Source organism: Rattus norvegicus, chromosome 6 (genome assembly GCF_021556685.1).
Source record: "Rattus norvegicus strain SHRSP/BbbUtx chromosome 6, alternate assembly SHRSP_T2T, whole genome shotgun sequence".
In the NCBI taxonomy this organism is placed as follows: domain Eukaryota; kingdom Metazoa; phylum Chordata; class Mammalia; order Rodentia; family Muridae; genus Rattus; species Rattus norvegicus.
This window is the reverse complement of record NC_141539.1, coordinates 36,730,588-36,751,550: the sequence shown is the minus strand read 5'-3', so window position 1 is coordinate 36,751,550 and position 20,963 is coordinate 36,730,588. Positions and strand designations below refer to the sequence as shown.

At 40.6% G+C, this 20,963-nt stretch overlaps 1 long non-coding RNA gene across 1 annotated transcript in view; it reads left to right on the top strand.

Moving 5' to 3' along the window:
- Positions 1-291: 291 nt before the first annotated feature.
- LOC108351199 (uncharacterized) overlaps positions 292-20,963 on the top strand; it is a 128,326-nt gene continuing 107,654 nt past the window's right edge. Inside the window, exons 1-2 of the long non-coding RNA XR_015623446.1 lie at positions 292-468; positions 2,660-2,729. This is a non-coding gene — a long non-coding RNA (uncharacterized LOC108351199). The remainder of the gene's footprint in view (positions 469-2,659; positions 2,730-20,963) is intronic.

Sequence of the window (20,963 nt, the reverse complement as noted above, 5' to 3'; positions counted from 1 at the left end):
AATTGCAGAATTTTTCCATAGAGAAGCTGAGGACATGTTAGTTCTCTCAGGTGTGGAGTGAATGAGCTCTCCTCTACTGCTCTGGAGTATTGGGTGTTCTTCTGGATGCTGGCCCCCAACTGTGATCTCTCTTCAAGTATCACCTTCAGCTGAAAAAGACCTCCTGGTTGAGGTTACCAGCTTCTTCCCTGGAGGCTGATTTCATCTAATGTTTTCATACAGTGTTTTGATAAATTGGACAGAGAGGTACTAGCTGTGCTATATTAGACCTCTAAACCTTTCTCCTTGCAGATACCAGATATCTGATATAAAAAGATATCTTTGGAAGAAGGCTTTATTCCTTTGGCTAATGATTTAAAAGAGTAGTATCCGTGATGGCGAGGAAGACATGGCCGAACTGATAGTGTTGTGAGCCTGATGATAGACTTCCACAAAGTTCAGAAGAACATGGAGTACAGAAAAGAAAGTGTAAGTACTCATCTGACATACTAGACTCCTTTTTCATTAGTATAGAACCTTAGACTATGAAATGGTGAAACACATATTCAGCACAGGGCTGCTCCCAGCCTCAGTAAATTGTCTTTAGAAATGTCTTCACAGTCATACCAAGAGGACTGCACTAGTGCCCCAGTTACCATTGATTCTAATAAAGTAGACAATCACACACCTTTCAGAAATCATAGAAGTCATGCTAACATCTATGAGGAATATGGACCCATAAGGAATAACACACACAAGAAGTAGATGCTAAAAATGCTGAACTTAAGAAGGTAGAAGATGGAGATGGTCAAAAAACTTACTGTGATAAATACTTAACAATCTAGCAAGGTCTCTGGGACTTGATCTAACATCTTAAGGTGGCTCTAAGAAATATGGGAAAAGCTATGACTTATATTGCGATGACAGACATATGAATTCTTACAGCACGTGAGGGATCAAAAGGCTCACCAAGAGAAGCATGTTAGAATATGAAGTGCAATGTAATTCGGAAAATTCACTAACTGGCTATGCTTTGTAAGTGGACCCAGAAGATGATGTGCTTCTCAAAGCAATAAGAGATGTATCAGAGAAAACACCAATGTCTCCCAGAACTCATCAGTAGCTGACTCTGAAGATAAAGGCTGGCAGATGAAGTATTTATAAAACTAATAACTGATATGGTGATCAAATTCCCCAAATGATAAAATCTTGGCATCAGTGCTTAGTGATCAGAAGAAAAATATTTAAAACTATGTTAATGAAGTAAGACCACAGTAATTCTTAGAAGAAGCATCCAGTTAAGTAGATAGATGAGTCTGGGAACCAACATTTGTAAGAAGGAATGGTGGATTTCATCAAGCCCCACAAAATACTTGGGGGATTAGTGTTCTATCAGTAAAATTAACAGAATTAAACATCGAGTTTCATTGTCACAGGCTCTTGAACTTCATGTATGAATAGATCAGCAGGTAAGAGAAGATTTGTAGTCATGTGAAAGGCAATAGTCGTTGATATCTCAGGATTGGATGCTGGAGTATAATATGGATAGGATTGTGTCTTTCATGGTACTCCTTTGCCTAATTTTAGTAGTAGACGGCAAGCATGATAGCTGTGGACAGAGAAAAGGATGGGGTCTAAGGGCTGAGATCAGATCCATTAAGAGAATCTAGGCCATGCAACTCCATAGTAGAGGTGCTGGTGGAGGATAAGGGAATTGAGGATACAGAGTAAGGATGGAGATGCTTGTCTCAGTCCAAGTTGGAGAACAGGTGCGATTTGTCCCACTGTTTTTTCTTTTTAGAAGTTTAGCTTCCTGTGAATGTTGGTGATAGTAGTTTCAGAACACCTTTTCTCTTATTATATTTTATAGACAGCATTAAATGTTATTAACAAAAACAACGTACAATTAAATACACATTGAATTTTACATGTAGGTAAATTTTTCACATATTCAAAATTCACCATTTATACAAATTACCACCACACAATAACATCCAGGAGATTAAATAAGAAAAACAAATGACACTGCTTTTTAAAATCACCTACCCTTTGGGGGATTTCAAACATGTATACAATTAAATATGATCATACCTAACCCCCATTTCTCCCTCAAAATTCTTCCTTATCCTTACAACATGCCTCTTCCCAAATTCATGTCATTTTTTTTCAGGGGTATAACCCACTAAGTCCAGTCAGTGCTGTTTCTACATGTGCACAGTGAGGGGCCATGCCTTTCAGCATAGGAACTACCGATGGTCACAACCTCAAAAAAAAAAAAAACAAAAAACAAAAAACAAAAAACAAAAACAAAAGCAAATAAAAGAAACCCTCAACAACAACAAAAAGAACCCTATGCCCTGTTCCTAGGAAAGAGCTGCCAATAGCTCTTCAGCAGAAGACGGAACCTGGAAATGATTTTCCATCTATGGCAGAATTTTGGCTAGCTTAATTTTGTGCAGGACTTGTGCCACACTTGCTGACTGGTCTTAACTGCAACAGCCATCTCATGTCTAGCAGGCAGCATGTTCATAGCCATCTTCCCTATCCCCAGCCCTTACACTCTTTCTGCCTCCTCTTCTTCAATGTTATTCAAGCCATGGTAGTGGTAGGGTTAATGCATATGTCTTACTGGGACCAAGTACGCAGTCTCCTATTCTCCACATTTTGTGTCCATCCATAGACTGCTGACCACCACAAAAAGAAGTTCCCCTGACCAGGATTTGAAGTATCCAGGATCTATGGATATGAAGGTATATATCTAGATGGCAATTTGACAGCATACCATTTAGAAAATATCAGCGGCCTATGATCTCCATAGCCTTGGGCTTTTAACCAGGGTAACAGTACCAGGACAGCATCTAACCATGGTTTGTAACTTTCCACTCTCAGCCTTCTCTGAGACTTATTCTTCATGGTGGAGAATCTCTTTGTTAAGGTAGTCTGTTCTGAAAGGACTGGTTGAAATGGTTGTTGCACACTCATGAAGGTCGGCCACCTGCACTTCACTGAGCACAATCCTGGAAGAACATTCGTCCAAGTTTCAGATTTCCTGATGGAGTTTACCGAGACCTTTGGTGCAATTTCATTGCCTCTTAACCTCTCCCATTCCCCACAAAGGCTTCCCTCTCTTTCCTCCAGTTACTACTCCTGAAAACAGCACCAAGGTACTTCTGGTCTGTTGCACTCTCCCTCACAGCCTACTTCCTATGCTACACCAATACTTTGTGAGCATTTAGCAGTATGCAGGAATTATTAGGATGTAAAGAGTATTTCCATTTAGGTGATTGTTAAATCATACCGACTGCACTGAGGATTCCCAGGATAGTTTTATATGCCCATTGCTTCCCTCTCCCTGGGAGAAGATTCATTTAAGTTGTGTAGTAATAGTAAACACAATCATAGTAAGCAGAAAGAAGTTGGGGGGCATATCTTTATCAGAAAAGAACAGCAGGACACTCTGTTTTTAGTGGCTCTCCTTCAATTTGCTCTATATTCCTTAGGCTAACCACCCCAACTATTGGCTTATTTTCAATCCTTATTTTTTTTCTCTGATCAACTTATATAGGAGTTATGTGAATTGTGTATATTTTAGAAATTTGATCTACCCAACCTTGACAGGCATAGTCTACACTAGAGGTCACTAGACTTTGTGATTTTTATGATCCACAAAGTAAACCTTTTATACTTCGTGGCCACACACCTTCTACAACAGTGTTTTGAGTTTATTATTGGAGGGTAGAATGTGCCAGAGATGACATGAGGTGTAAATGAATGGGAGTTTCTGTGTTAATGTGATTTAATTCACAAAAAAAGGGCTGTTGGAATACATTTAGCCAATGTCTGGCTTATAGAATGCACAGAAGTTATGAAATATGGCAACTACTGTCCTCTGGCCAGAAATTAATGACCCTCTGTGCTGTGTCCTGTGTCTTTGATGTACATGATTCAAGTGTTACCTCTCCATCACATCATATGCCCTGTGTATGGGTCTATTCCTTTAGGGAATAGTTGGGATGAGGCATGAAGTTCTTTAGCCTTATGATAAAGGACTCATGTGGCCTAAAACAATGCAAATGTGGAGGAGAAGGTGGGAGCTCCCCCCACTTCTGCCATCTCAACTTAGAAAGTCCGGAACCCAGACATGTGCCTGATACTTCTCCAGCCCAGCACGCCCTGCAGGGATGTTGGCAAAGGGAGCTATGATAAGGGGCCTCAACTCCTATGACTTCAGGCCAAATGAAGTCAGAACAACAGAAAAGTTTAAATCAGAGTTAAGCAGAACTAAAAAGCTGGGACAATTAAGGAAGGAAAGGACTTACTCAGACTGAAGTATAATGGAAGACTTACCAGCTAAGGGTCAAGAATCTATGATAAAAACCTTGTAACTGGGCCAGCAAGATGGTTTAGCAAGTAAGGGACCTTACTACCAAGCTTAATGACTGAAGTTCAATACCTGGGAACTTGTTCCTGGGAAATAGTTCAATCTATTCTGTGGCTAAGGAGAGAGTACTGGCTCCACCTGATTAGAGGTATTTGAACAGAGCTCCCAGGCTGCTTCTGGCAGCAGCATGAAACTTTCTAAGGCCCATATCCCAAGGCCAATGCAAAGAGCAGAAGGGCAGTGAGGTTTGGATTTTGTAAAAGAGAACTGGATGATTGCATGAGATTGACAGGTGACTGAAATAAAACCACAGTGTTTCACAATAGCTCATACAGACTGTCTTCAATTTGCTTACTTATTTGCACCCAATCTTATTATCATGTAAACACCAATGAGACAAACATGCCTTTCCAAAGGCATGGGACAATACTGCGTGGTGGCAGATGCAAGGTATGTACTCATTTAATGAATACAATTACCCGAATGTTTCTCTTTCATTGTGGAAAGAAAGAGATGGTAATGTAAATTTCATTTCTATTTTCTCGAAAGCCTAGAAGCAGCAAATATCTTTAGTAAATTGTTTTGCAAGCATTTGGGCTATGAGAAGATCCAAAATGACATAGATTGGCATGAGCAAAGATTCAAACTGATAAATGTTAACATCCCCCGAGAGGTGAACTCCCAGGACTGTTTGCAGGGAATGAGCTGGGAATTCTGTTCTGTGGGGTATTTCTCGTACCATATCTGTTTTACTTTATTCTTTGACAATTTCACGCATGCATATAATGAGTTTGGATCACATTTGCTCTGAATTCCCCTATCTTATCCTCTAACCACACCTCTTGATCCCTTCCTTTTCCCAACAATCCCTCTTCTTGTATTTTTACAGATAACACACCAAGTTTAATTAGGCTGTTTATGTGTGCCTTGGTATGAGGTTATTTAGTTGATCATGGACAACTAACCAATGGCATTATCACCGAATAAAGTGATTACCCAAATGGCCATCGATTTTCAATAGCTCCTCATTTAGAGGTGACACTTCATATAGTCCTCTCCCATTTAGGCCAGAATATGATCTTGTGCAGCTAACTGCAGTGTTGTGACTTCATAAATACAATGCCACATCATATCCAGAAGACAGTGTCTAATGTCACTCCTCTCCATCTTCTGTCTCTTATGTCTCTTCTGACTCCTCCCCCTTGTTGTTCCCTAAGCTCTGGGATGGTTTAGTTCCAATCTTGTACTTCATTATGTGAGCTTAGCTGTACAACGTCTTTCTTCCTCTGACCTCAGTATAGTTCAGGGGCCTTATTTAGCTCATAATGGATGCTAAGCAAATGGGTTAAATGGTAGCTATAATGGGAGTTAAGAGTAGATTCCTTGTGACCTAAAAGTCTAGAAAGGAAAAGCATTATAGACTATCATTTCTTTCTGGCATAATATGGCTATCACGTTGCCATCATGGTGGAATAACCTTGGCAGCTCTAATCACTACTATCAAATAAATACAGTGTATAGTAACAACTTTGCCTACAGTGATGGTGATCTCTCTTGTAGGAAAGAGGAGAGATATTCACCAGATTGTGACCTGGGATTTTATGGATCCTTCCTGTCTGTCCTGAAGTTTCATGTTGGTCTTTGGTAGTAGTACAAGAGTGCATGGGAAGTGCATGCTTTGCTAAAGATGCAACTCAAACAATGCAGCAATTATTAGGTCATTACGGATGCCAGCATGGAACTTAGAGGTGATACAGATGCCTTAGGGTCACCTACGCTGCTGTAAGGAATCCAGGCAACCAAATTGCTTGGTATTCTTTTATTGGTTTGATTCTGGTGCCCCTTCTAGGTGGATTGGCATTTGTTAATATCTTCTATGGGAAAATAATGCAACTTAAGGCTTAGGGATCAGAAGGTGAAGCCCACAAGTTAAACCATCTCTCTTTAATGCTACAAAATTATGGCTCAAGGTCCCCCATGCCTTCTCTGCTCACCTTGCTCTGGCTTTGCAAGTGTTTGTAACACAATGTCTAGTCCTGTGCAAAGATATTTTGGCCAGCTCAAGACCATTTATAAACCAGTGCCCTTTTGGAGAAAAGTCAGCTGTTGAAACTATATGCTTCCCAATGGGGAAGAGTTTTGCATAAAGTCCTAACAGGATAGCCACTCCCCAGACACAGGGAAAATTCCAGATTCCCAGGAAATTCTGACTGTAGGGAACATAAGATTTCTGCTTAAATGCAAACAAATTTCTTCATAGGTACTAATTGGTTCCTCAAAGTCTTTCTCTATTTAATTTTCCTCTACCTGCTTGGATCTCAGTCCTGGATTAATGGGTTACATGTACACTTGGTGTACACAAAGTGTGTCTCCTCCAAACTGATACCTATCAAAAGTGACATTAACATTTCTGCTTTTGCAACACTTGTCACATAATCGTGATTGGCCCCGGAGCAATTTAGAGAAGCCTTGGGCTGTACTTCAAGTTGCCAAGGGAGAGGAAGGAACACTTCTGCTTTCTTTCCTCAGTCTTGGTTGCTAGTACAGAAACTAAGTGAGGCTGTGAGAGAGACAAGAGAGGGTGGGAGTTTTAGGTATTCGGTGAGCAATTTCTTGTATCTACCAGCATCTTTAAGTTGGCCTTGATCCCTGCGTTCTGAGGATCTAAAAAGGATGCACACACGGTGTCTGTTCTGAATGAATTTATTTCATACCATGAGAAAAGAAGACAGTCTTAACACCACATACCTGGTACACTATCACAGCCACATTAATAAAGTGTTGTGAGAAGCAACTCACTGGGTGTGGTCTGAGCCAAGAGCAAGCATGTAAAATTCATTTGGAAGCATGGTGATTTGAGGATTCTAGAAATCCATCTGTGGGCAAAATAAGGAAATCTGTGAGAAAACTCATGTCGAGGAATGAATGATGAGGTGAGGGTGGGATAAGATTTGTCTTACTAAGAACCTTCAGTCATTGGTAAAACCATTCTGGAAATCAGTCTGGAGGTTCCTCAGAAAATTGGACATTGAACTACCTGAGGATCCAGCTATACCTCTCTTGGGCACATACCCACAGGATGCTCCAACATATAAAAAAGACACGTGCTCCACTATGTTCATAGCAGCCTTATTTATAATAGCCAGAAGCTAGAAAGAACCCAGATGCCCTTCAACAGAGGAATGGATACAGAAAATGTGGTACATCTACACAATGGAATATTACTCAGCTATCAAAAACAATGACTTTATGAAATTCATAGACAAATGGTTGGAACTGGAAAATATCATCCTGAGTGAGGTAACCCAATCACAGAAAAACACACATGGTATGCACTCATTGATAAGTGGCTATTAGCCCAAATGCTTGAATTACCATAGATGCCTAGAACACATGAAACTCAAGGTGGATGATCAAAACGTGAATGCTTCACTCCTTTAAAAGGGGGAACAAGAATATCCTTGGCAGGGAACAGAGAGGCAAAGATTAAAACAGAGACTGAAGGAACACCCATTCAGAGCCTGCCCCACATGTGGCCCATGCATATACAGCCACCCAATTAGACAAGATGGATGAAGCAAAGATGCAGGCCGACAGGAGCTGGATGTAGATCGCTCCTGAGAGACACAGCCAGAATACAGCAAATACAGAGGCGAATGTCAGTAGTAAACCACTGAACTGAGAACAGGACCCCCGTTGAAGGAATCAGAGAAAGAACTGGAAGAGCTTGAAGGGGCTCGAGACCCCTTATGAACAACAATGCCAAGCAACCAGAGCTTCCAGGGACTAAGCCACTACCTAAAGACTATACATGGACTGACCCTGGACTCTGACCCCATAGGTAGCAATGAATATCCTAGTAAGAGCACCAGTGGAAGGGGAAGCTCTTGGTCCTGCTAAGACTGAACCCCCAGTGAACATGATTGTTGGGGGGAGGGCGGCAATGGGGGGAGGATGGGGAGGGGAACAGCCATAAGGAAGGGGAGGGGGGATTAGAGGAATGTTAGCCCGGAAACCGGGAAAGGGAATAACATTCGAAATGTAAATAAGAAATACTCAAATTAATAATAATAAAAAAATAACCTTCAGTCATAGTAGGATAATTTTAAATATCCATTGGCATGGGCCACTGAAGGGTGAGTAGAGAGAAAGGATCACAATTTGTACTATATGCCTCATATGTATGAATCTGTGGGGTGTATTTAGCTTTACTGAAACACTATAGAATGTTATCATAAACTCTCACTAGTTTATAAAATCCAAGTTTAGTCATCATTTTCCAGTGACACTAATGTAGTATTTGAAACTAGTCATGTTAGAGGTAGTTCACCTTTGAAACTTCTAACAATTGCTAGTTAAGGTGATCTTTTTGTTCCCTAGAAAACTTGTTATCAAATATTGACAAGCATTCCCCATATAGGATGCAACCAAGAAGCTGAAAGAAGTCATTGTGTTCTAGTTTCCTCTCTGTTTCTGTAATAAAACTCTTATAAAAAATAGAGAAATCAGTTTAGTTTAGTTACAGTTTGATCATTAAGAAAAGTCAGGGTTGGAACTCAAGCAGAAGCTACAGAAGAACACTGTTTGGTGGTTTGGTTGAAGACCCATTTATTTAGCTTTTATTACATATCTCAAAACCATATGCCTAGGGAATGACTCCCCCCTTGGTGGTATGGGCACCCCCATGGTAATTAACAATTAAGACAACCTTCCATAGATATCTACAAGACATTGTAATCTAAGCAATCCCTTCATCAACTGTCCTCATTGGTTCATGTGAAAACACTTGATTTATGACATTCTTTTTTTCTGTTGATATAAAGTTCAAGTCATACTTCCATGCAAGAACATGTTATTGGGGCACCTGAGTTCATGATTCTGGGACATAGGCACACATATTTAGCTTAGAATAAACTATCTCTTATTCTTTTGGAGAAAAACATAGGGGAAATAGAAAGATTTCCTTTGCTTTCATAAGAAACCTACTGACATTAGACTTGATAAGTTAAATGTAGAGACTGGCAGATGAATACTGCAATGGGCTTACCATGTTATTTGTCTCAAGCTAGTCTCCCTTGCTTAAGTGCCTAGTTCTCTTCCACAAAGACTTTATGTCTTGTGAGTGATGTCATGGTTTACACAGGTCTATGATGTCTCTTAACAAACTACTGAAATCACTGAATAGTAAAACTAATGTTTATGTGACCTTACACTTTATTCTTCCCTGTGACAACATGCCAGAAAGAAACAGGCAGAAGTATATTTTTTGTCTGATATATTCCGATTGTCAAGTACTTTAAAGTTATTCAGAATCCAAGAGAGCTTTCACTTCATGGCCAACTAGGATTAGAGATGACAACTAGAAAGATCCAGGAATAATATACCCTCAAGGGACCTCCTCCAGTGACCTCTCTGTTTCAGCTAGGTTCTACATCTAGAAAGTTCTACAGCCTTCTAATTCAGCTCTATTGTCTGGGGAGCAAATAGTTCAAAGCATGAACTAGGTGGGATATTTTAGATTCAAGCACAGCATTCCCTCTTCTGTAGACTGAATATATGTTCTTGAATAAATAAGTTGGAATTGCATCCCCAGTATGATAGCAGTGTAGCCATTGCAAGTTTATAGAAAAGGAAAGCGAGTTTCAGGGAAGATAAGAGATATGTGGGGTCTACAGGGTATGCTCCAAGTAGCATAGTGCTTATCTTTGGAGTGATGTCTCTTCCTCACTCAGGTCTACCATCCCCATAATGTTTATCCCAGACACATAATATGCCTTTCAAGATGCAACTTGGCAAGAACTGTTACATCTGCTCAACCCTCATCCAGAAATTGTTTCAAAAAATGTCTAGTCAATCAAGGAATAGGAGAATATTGAAGCAAAAGATTGTAAATCTGGCCTTTGCAATAGCTTACACTTCAGCTTTCACCAATTATCTGTAGCATTTGGAATTACAAGCTCATTTGTTTTGTAGCCTTCTCATTGGGATCTCACTGATAGTCATAGTCTCTGCTCACACTGTAATATTACTGAGGATCACAAAGCAAGCCTCAGGCATTGAGCTTAACATCTGTTTCCATTTCAAAGTCTCACCCACAAGTTATCACCTGCCTCTGTCCATGTGAAATCAAGCCCCTGTTTGTATCTTCCAGATCTAGATAACCTTTAAAGTGCAGGTGCCATTTTGGTTTGCCCATTTATCTATGGTCAGCTTTACTTGACATTTTTATCTCGATGAGCTTAATATTGTAGATTTCTGGGCCAAGGGATGAAGCCTGTGGTGAGAGCTCAGAGCAACATGGGCTTTTAATAATTTTCAGCAAAGAAGGTGGAAACAGATCACACCCAGAGATTAAAGAGCTGAGCAGCCCCAGAGTACTACAATGATAAGGTCAGGTGGCTCCTTGTTCTGAAAGCAGAGAGAAGGAGTAACTACTCAATTTCAGGGAGAAATGGGAGATTTTGTGAAGGATGCAGTGGATGTGTGATATATGGATGATAACATGGGGATGGGCATGCATGTCGAGGAATATATAGTTGGGGAAGCCAGAGACAAGGCTAGGGAAAGCTCACCACAACTGCAGCATAGTCTGATAAGAGGAAGTTACAAGAAAAGTCTACACTGAGCTCTTGTACTGGATGCAAAAAGTAATATAGAGATAGTGGTTGGTCAGGTCCAAACAAGACACATTGGGACTTTTACTTTAGAAATCACTGGGTTTGACTGGAAATTGATTTGTACTTAAAGCAATTATAAGAGATAGGTGAGTGGGTGGGAAGCTCTGACAGTTATCCGAGTAAGGGAAAGAAATGACGAGATGAATCAAGTCAAGGGGAAACAGAGGGAATGGGCAGAGTGAGAGTGACATTTGGGAGGCTTCCAGAAAAGGATTTGGTGACTGATCCATCAAGGAGATGATGGTGTGGTCAAGATGGGTGGCTCAGTTATCTGACAAAAAGTTCAAGATGATGACCCATGCTTATGATGGGGAATCTGGTGAAGGAATGAATGTTTTGTTTTTACTTTATCTGGGAGAAAAGTTTGCGTTTGCATGAACTGAGGTATGTGACAAAGCCAGAGCTCTCCAATAATAGGTTTCAGTGTAAACTGAACATTTACAGGACAGTTAGGTTGACCAGCACATAAAAGGAGAAGACAAAGGATGTATGAGGGAGACTCCAAGGGAGTGTGGCATCACAGAAGCCCAGGAGAGGACATCGTAGGATGGACATATCTCTGAACATTATCAAATCTGTGCCTGCCCATGTGCTGATTCCTATTTCAAGGTCTCTTGGTTTTGTTGCAACATCAGTTGTGTGGCCAAGAAATGTCACTGCAGGCAGGGTAAGAGTGGTCTTCACCTCTGGCTACTGTGGAACCCAGTAAAAGCAGAATTCTTAGGCGATTGCAAATGCGACACCCTTCCTATTTATTATTTTACTTATTTTAAAAAATAATTATAGAATGCCTATTGTTCTTTAGACTCTGTTCTTGTCCAAGAGAAGTAAGGGAGGCTTCAATTAGGGAGTGGGGAGGAAGATAAGTACAGAAGAATGGAGAGGAATATAAAATAGCAGTAAGGTTACTTTAAAAAGTCATAAGGAATTGTGTTATTAACTATCTACTTAAAACCTTTAACACACAAGTCTTTATAAATATAAAAATATTTAAATGAAAGTTTCTCATCTGAGCTGCAAATGTTCCCTTTAAGAGCCAAATACAACCTAATTAAAACAAAAGCAAAAACAAAAGCAAAAACAAAAACAAAAACAAAAAACAAAAAAGACCATACAATGTTCGGTGGAAAGTAAGTATTTATTGCTGAAGACACCATGCATTTCTGACACAAGACCCAGAGTTCTCTGAGCTAGAACTGAACTGGATGCCTCTTTCCCAAGGTCATTCATGGCTCCAAGAAGGAACCATGCAGGCTATCAAAGGAGGGAAGCAACTAACAGTCCTACCCAGCTCTGATACCTGTGAGCCACAACAATGACCACATGATACAATATCACTGACTGTACAGTAGGAGCATGCATACCTAGATGGTAAGCAGTAGTTTCCTATTCCTAAGACTTGCTCAACAAGAGAGAATCATGCCTACCACTGGAACCCATCCAACTACTCAGGAATAATGTTCTTGGAGGAGACCCCTCAACCAATCCTTTATTAAACAAGTATATTCCCTAACTATACTCACATTTTTGTTCTTATAAGTATTCCTTACTCCTCATCAATGAAAATTCTCTTTTCATCTGATGAAGACCATTACAGAAATCCACAACTAATCAAAATGTAGAATTGCGGAGCCCAGTTCTAATGAACACTAACTACAAAACACTCCCATAGGTAAGGCTCAGGGAACACCGAGGAAGAGAAGATGGACAGATCATAAAAGGTACGGAATTAGGAAGGTTGCTATGAGATCATGACTCCTAGTAATGTCGGAAACGACACCCATAAAGTCTCACCAGCATGACTGCCTAAATACGAACTGAACAAGGACAAGAACAATAGACATGCCAAAGTGGATTGGAAAAAGTCCCATGAGGCTTCAACCCTAAACAAAGAGCTTAGAATGGCTTAGAATAAGAGAAATACTTTTCCACGTGGAAAAGCACACCAACTGGTCATCCAATACTAAATGTTCAGCTGTGAAAACACAAATACAAGTAACATTATGCAAGTTATATTAGAGGGAGAGAGAGAGAGAGAGAGAGAGAGAGAGAGAGAGAGAGAGAGAGAGAGAGAGAACAGTCAATGTTACAACATCATGAATTTGAAAGAGAGCAAGGAGAGGAGTATATGAAGGGAGGAAAAGAAAAAAGGGAATGAATGATGTGATTATAATTTCAAAATAAGAGATGAGATGCTGGAGTGATGGCTCAGAAGTTAAGGACATGGTCTGGTTTCCATGCCTTTGGAAATTCATAGCCACACCCAATCCTGCAGAATCCTTCAGCTCTCTTCCTGCCTCTGTGACCAGTATGCTTATGGGAAGGACTTTTATATGCAGAAAAAAATTCATACATATAATAAAATAAATCTGAGGCAAAAAAGGAGATGTGCTATGTTTATCTGGTGGTTGCTATGGAAAAGTTGTAGATTGGAGGTTTGAAGGTAGAATTAAGGAAGGCAAATGAGAATGTAGATCTGGGTCTCAGGCTCACATTCTTAGTGGTGGGCAGTGTGAATGGTAAGGCTTGCAGATGGACTCAACAGAGGAGAGGAAGAACAGCCTTTTCTTGCTGGGCACAAGACACTAAAGAAAATAGCTCTTGACCACCACTAATGATTTTCCCTGGCACACCGAATACTAAACTCGTCAGGTGGCTTCTTTGTTTGCTTATTTAATTATTTATTACTGGCCATCCCAGAAGATATTTGCTCCTCCTCCTCCTGATTCCTCAGCAGAGCACTCAGCTTTTCCAAGCTCCTCTTTTTAGGGCTGATCGTGTTTCTTCCCTCCCTAGAAAAGGACTATTTGCATGTTTTTATGAGTCTTATTACATAGCTTTATGACTTGTGCATGTAATAACAGAGAGCCAGACATTCGTGGTATGTGTCTCTGGAGACATCATCCGCTGAACATAAAAATGTAAATCCATTTGGAAAAACACAGGCCAGTTATTGAAAGTAAAGCCAGCAGAACATGTGTCCCCTGTGAATGATTAGCAAAGGCCTGGCGACATACACATCCTCAGCTGAGACGGACTCTGCAGACCATCTGGAAACACATGACACTTAATAATGCAGACTAATAAAATCAGCCGAGATTCCACTTACAAATGAAATAAACTGGAGAGTGAGGGATTATAGTGATCAAGAGAGAAAGGAAATATTTTCTGCACACTTGAAGCAGAGCTCGAGACTAGGAGGGAGCAAGAAGGAGATGGCCAGAGATTCATGGGCTCATTTTTTAAATCCTTGGCAATGAAACATTTGAAAATGAGAAATTATAGATGCCATGGGGTTGATTCTGTAAAACTGACCTGTCAAAACCCTCTAGGAATGAGCATAGTTTCTCTGAGAAACAGATATCAATATCTAAAAATGTTTCTTATGAAGCAGTAAGACAGTTTCAACCCAACAACATCATGTTAAATGGTAAATGATATTCTCTGCTGTGTTACCCCTTGAAGCTACAAGCAAAGAGATAAAAAGGAAAGAATGATGAAGCCAAAACCAGGGGTCATCTGCTGCAACCCAATCGGACCCTTTATTCAGATAGGGCAGCTGGGGAAGCTAGACACTGTTCATTTTATCAGCGTTTCCTCTTAAACTCTTATAGGACTTTCACGAGCAATTAAGGCCATTATTTGTCTGACTATAAAACAGGGAATCAAGAACCTTGAAATTTTATGTCATATATAATCGAAAGGCAATTTAGCTGGAAGGACTGTGTCTGGGCAGTAAAGAAAGGAAGGGCTTGGAAGTTCCACATTGAACTCCTCTGCTGCTGGTGTTGGTGCCGGGTGAGGTTTAGGGTTAACTGTTTTGTGATGGATTACTCTGCAACAGGATGAAGCAGAGACTCTAGGAAATGCTGGATGCCTTCCTAGGGTCAGAGTTATCCCTAGAACTAAGTATCTGCTCCTCTACATCATTCACTGAGTTCTGGGATTAAATCTACCAACATTTCTCTCTTGGTGAGTTAGTGAGATAATTTTGAACCTGTTTTGGCCTGGACTTGTCTGAAACATTTTGTCAGGATCAGGGTGGCATCTTAGCACGTGCCTCTAGGGATTTGTCTGGAAGACAGATCTGACGATAGGGAAAGAAAAACAGATGGACAGAGGGAGGGAGAGAAGTCAGGCAGGCAAGCAAGCAGGCAGGAAAGAAACAGGGCCTAGAAAGGAATGGTGTAAAAGAGAGACCATTCAGTAGTAGAATTACCTTCCCACTCTCAGAGTCACTCCATGCGGTAGCAAGATGCATGTAACTGTCTCATATACCACATAAGCAAGCCATCCCGTCCACGTCTAGGCAGCGTCTACTAAGATCAGAACAGTCAGTGAGAAGAACAAGGATGAAGTACACAGCCAGCATTTTCATAGTCTGGTTGTATTCATGCCTGACATTGTCTGGAATTGTGGCTACCTCTGCTAACACTGGTCATGTTCTGAAACTAGGTTCCCATTAACTTCTCTGTAGACTTATAAAGTAGGACTTTAGTAGGTGGTAGCTTAGAGCTCTTCAGTGCTGTTGCTACCTGTAAGTACTCTAGGTTCCTATGTATAACCCCAATAAATGTACTCATTTTACCTCTGAGGTTTTATTCCCATCTATCTTTGTTCTTGAATCTTGCTTTATCTGAATTGAAAAAAGGATTCTTTTATCTACCTAGGAAAGCCTCTCAATGAACTCTATAAGTCAGAGGCCCAATTTGAATGTTATTGGAATAAATGCTCCTGTCAGGAGCTCAAAAGGAGATTCTATTTCCTCTTTTCTATCTTCTAGAGGCTACTCAATTGGTTGGCTTGTAGTCTCTTTCTCTGTCTTCAAAAACTTTCCTGGTCGATCTGAGTTTTGTCATGCTATTATTTCTGCAGATTTTGTCTTCCATTTTTAAGTACCGATGAGATGACTTTGAGACTAACTAGAACCCAAAATAGTTTATATTTTATGGTCAGTAACTTTTATCTCCAGTTATATCTGTAAATTTATTTTCCTCTTGTCATATATTTTAATATATTCACATGTTCTGAAGACCAGATTATAGGTAGCTATGGGGGAAGCATTATTCTGCTTACCTCATGAGGTCTAAATTGTTTAAGTCTTCATAAAACAAAGAAAGAGTAAATAGAAACTCAAGTCCATGAAACTGATGTCCTACCTTTGGTCATTAGCATTGGCTATCAGCATAGCTTTGTGCTCAATATTGTTTGATCTCCTAAGGTTTCCAGGGTTATCTAGGTGTTGAGGTTCCCTGATTTCAGGTCTTCTAAACTATTTTCCTGAGTTTCATTACCTTGATTGAACTGTATACTAGACACTTGACTAGCCTAAGGCATCATTTTTAGTATCATCTTTGAACTCCCTCTCCTTCTTCTCCCTTTTCCTCTCCCACTATAGGAGATATAAAAAGCAAAGTTTCCCTTCATTGTTCACCTACACAGACTTACCAAGTTCTTCTAGAATTGCCTTCCTAAAGATCTGGCCACAGGTCTTCTTTTGTGTGTCATGTGACTGTAATGGTCACTATTGTTTCCAAGCTCTTGGCATTGACCAACCATAGTCTTTTCCCAGGATGGCTTCTTAAATCTCTATTTCTTAAATCAAATCTTTGTATACACTTCCAGAGTACTTAGTAGCAAATACTACTCTTGTACTATAAACAGTTACCTGTTTCCTAACTCTTTCCAACCATTGCCAGCCTTGTTAAGTCTTTAAACTCCTTTACTACTTTGAACCATTGTGTTTAATGCCATCCAATTGTTAACTGCCATACTCTATAACAGTGTTTCTCAACCTGTGGATCTCAATTCCTTTGGGGATGTCAAATGAGCCAGTCTCAGGATTAACCTAAGATCATCAGAAAACACAGGTATTTATGTTATGATTTGTAACAGTAGCAAAAGTAAATGACAATGAAAATAATTTTATGGTTGGGAGTCACCACAGTATAAGGAACTGTCTTAAAGGATCACAGCATTAGGAAGGCTGAAAACCACCGCTTTATAACTTCCCATGTGTGTGTTAGTCCTTTTCTGTGAACTGGAAACACCTCAATGGTAGGACTGGGCCTTTAGCTCTATTAAAATGTTCTTATATCGAGTAAGGAAACGCCACAGAGGCTTAGGAAATAATTGATGAAATATCTACACATTATTTTCCAGTTTATATTTCTTCTATTTTTTAAAACTGTTTATCACTGTAGAAATAACTTCCAAATAAGCAGGAAGACCTGACTTTGATGGTAGCCAGAGCCTCTTTGCATCTTGCCCAGTCAGATTATTCATTCCAAGCCTTCCTTATCTCACACACTTGGCTCAGGATAGAGGGTGCTCCCACTGTGGTTACAACTACCAACTAAGGCCAAGTCAGAAATGTCTAGTTTTCTAGAAATTACTGCCAGGGGTGTATCTCCTACAGTCAAATGTTGCCTTGTCTTTACAGTTGATTCTCTTGAATTTTTATCTTTTCTAATGCTCAACTCTTTAAAGGATCACCTGACACAGCTCCTTCATTTGTACTGAGTGAACCATAGACAAAGACTGAGGTCAGGCATGCAAAGAGAGCAAGAGGGTTAGGGCACCCTGCCTCCAGGGAGAGCTTTGTTGATTTTACCTGCCATTTCCACACTATCCTCAGGTACAGTGGAAGTCCTAAGGTGGAAAGAAAGACTCGTTTTTGTAAAATGATCCTTTTGGACTAACTCATGTAACCTTAACTTTGCAGGAATTTCTAACTTCTTTAAGTAATGTTAATTCCTACTGTGAGAGTATCATAGACCTGAGTTTTTAAATCATTAGTTTTTTTTTCTGCCTCAATTACAAAAACACTCAAACTTGTACTGTATAAACACTTTATAAGATGCCATTAAGTTAATTATACTTACAAGGACTTCCTTAATGTTGTATTACTAATGAGCCATCTTCAACATATATTATCTTTATTTTGCCTGTTTTTTTGTATGGTTGTAAAATGGTTTTATGATATTCGAAGATTGTGTGCTTCATGATAAGTGAATGTGATCACCACTGACCACAGGCATTTATAGTAATGTTCTGTAGTCACAGCATTTTGGGTACATGGCTCAGTTTGTCAAGGTAGTTTTTGTGCATTGTTCCTGGAAAAGGAATCAAAAACCAGCGAAAGTGAAAGAGAGAACCAATTACACACAGTTGATTTATGACCTCCACATATATGCTGTGACATGTATGCTGCCCACATACACACACTCACATGCCATAGGAAAGCTGACTGAATGTGAGGTGAGTGGTGGAAGAAGGATGGGTTTTTCTACCTCCCTGACAGCGTGGCCATGGGTACTAGTTACATTCTTGTATTTGTACGGTTAAAGCAAGGGTTGTGCCAGAGGGAAGATCCCAAGTGAGGAAGAGATGAGTAAAGGGTAGAGACAAAAGCCATCTCCAGACAGAGCACTGCCAGCCTGCACAGTGCATGTCCGCCATCCCCCAACATCATTCACAGACTGCTGACACTCAGAAACAGTGTAGAAAAAGGTCCAGAGACAACAAAACACCAGCACCACAGTTGACAATTCTCCCACAAGGAAAGCTGGGACTAAATTATAGGCTGTAAATCTCAGGCTTTGAAGACCAAGAGGCAGAATTTGCAGGTCTCTCTACTACCCCCACATTTCTCTTCTCCTTGAAATGTTGACAGGCACTGGGACTGGCTGCAGGTTCACCAGACATTCAGGAGCACATGGGGATGCTTTCCTTCCTTCATCAAAGCACTGGGATTAGAGTTGTCTGTTTCCTAGACAAGAGCTAAGGTCCACATTTTTATTTTTACATTTATTTAGTTTGTGCACTTGTGTTCTCATGCACATGCTTCAGCACATGCGTATTAGTCAGAGGGCAACTTATGAAAGCCACTTCGGTACTTTCATTATATGGGATGGAACCCAAGTTGTCACACTTGCCTGCAGGCACCCTCATCAGATGAGCCACCTTGCCAGCTCTAGGTTCAGATTTTTAACCATAGACTAGAACTGCCCAAATTCCTCTAATTTGAAGACTTTCCTGTGCTCAAAGTGCCGGGTTCTTTCTCCAGTGATTTAAAGGAGCTAGTGAAAGTGGGCCTCTAAGCTTTGCCCTGAGGTAAAAATAGAAAGCAACTAAATCCTGAGGAAACCGTGGTAACCGTGTGACCTTTCCTCAGGAATGGAAGGGTCAGAACAACTTCCTCAAATACTTCATCCGAGCTATTCTAGCAGCTTGAATTTGCCTTTTAAAAAAAACTGGCTTTTGTTGGGTTAATGCTTAGAAAACTATTAAAAATCTCCCTGGAAAGATGAAATGAAGAAAAATATAAGATGAAGGGATTCTGAAGCATTTCCTGACTACAGAGTCTCCTTTTCAGTTTTTCATGGGTGAGGCTCCAATTTGGCTCCATTCCTCCTAATGCACAGGGGTGTCATGAAAGCCTTACTAAGCTAGGGAGAATCACGAAGAAACTGATTTTGTCCATTTTCTGGGTTAGGGAGATGAAGCAATGAGCATACAAGGCTGACAGAGAAGTCAGGCCAGGCTGTCTCCTTATGGGGCCGTGTTCAATATGTGTCAAGGGCTCATATTAAATTCCCTCTCTAGTCAACTCCTGGTGCTTCTTGCTAGGGGCCTATCTCTAGGGTGTGTGTGGGGAGGTGCTCACGTTTTTCTGGCACTTCGGTACCCAGTCTACACTTCAGCTAGAAGCCCTTTAGGTGAAAGAGAGCAAGGAAATCACCTGGTGATGGATGCTGCCCCCTCGGCCAGTTGGCACCTCCTCACCTTTGGAACTACCTAGAGCCTCTAGGGAAGACAATGAATGGTACCTGCACAGGGAAGATGAATAATCTGAGTCTATTTACTCACAAGTGTGGAAAGGTCTCACGCAGTTCAGGATGGTTGTGAATAAATATGCTGCTCTCTTAAGATCAGCAGCCCTGGAGATCTGAAGACAGAGGCTTGCTGCTTCCCAGTGCTCGGCTCATACATAAATAAAGGATGTTCCTGGTACAGCTGCCAAATGTGACATGGTGATGAATTTCCAAGGGTGTCACTCAGCAAGGTGACTATTGCGGGGCTGACAGACCTGGGCAAAGAGGCTACAGGCAATGTATATGTGTTTATCAGTTTTGTATCCGGTCCTTTGGGGGGTGGATGACCTGATATTCTGGTCACTGGCATAGCCCAGGTTGCTCATCTACGTACTTGGAACGCAGTAAAAATAACATGTAAAGACGGAGGAGATCTCGTGCACGGGAGGTGTTCAGTTTCTGGGCAGGATGCTTTCAGGATGTTATCATAGTCAAAGAACTGAGAAAGAGTGGCAAAGGACCAAGGGACTCTTAGAAGCACACAAACATATTACAAGGTAGCAGTGGACCACATGAGGGAGAGTGCTTAAGCATCTCAGGTCATTGCCTAGACATTCTAGTATGGAGCCAAGAGAAGGAAGAGCTGTTTTGTAGGTGTGTAGCAAAAGTGGAGGGCAATCACTATTTTGATTGGCAGGTTTTCCTCTCTTGTGCAGGTTCCTCCCCATGATGCACCTGATGCTAATGATACTCATGCCAAATTATGCATAGGCAGAGCACGATATATAAAGAATTTCCCCTGAAACTTTACTTAGGAGACACAAATTGCACCTGTGCTCAAGGCCAATGTAGACAAGGTTGCCACACCACCTTTCAGTCCCAGATATATCTGAAAGTATACTCGAATAGAACCTGTCCATGAAAGAGAAGCCCTATAGGGTTTTTAGTGGAAGAGAAGCTTATTCTATTGTTCAAAGTGGGATGCTCCTGTAGTATGATGCAGAGGGAGAGGTTTGTTGCTAGGTGCAGTGTTAGAAGAGAGGTGTATGTACAGTCCAAACCAAGTGGAGTTCCAGGTTACCAAGCTACTCTCTATGTTTATCTGCCTCA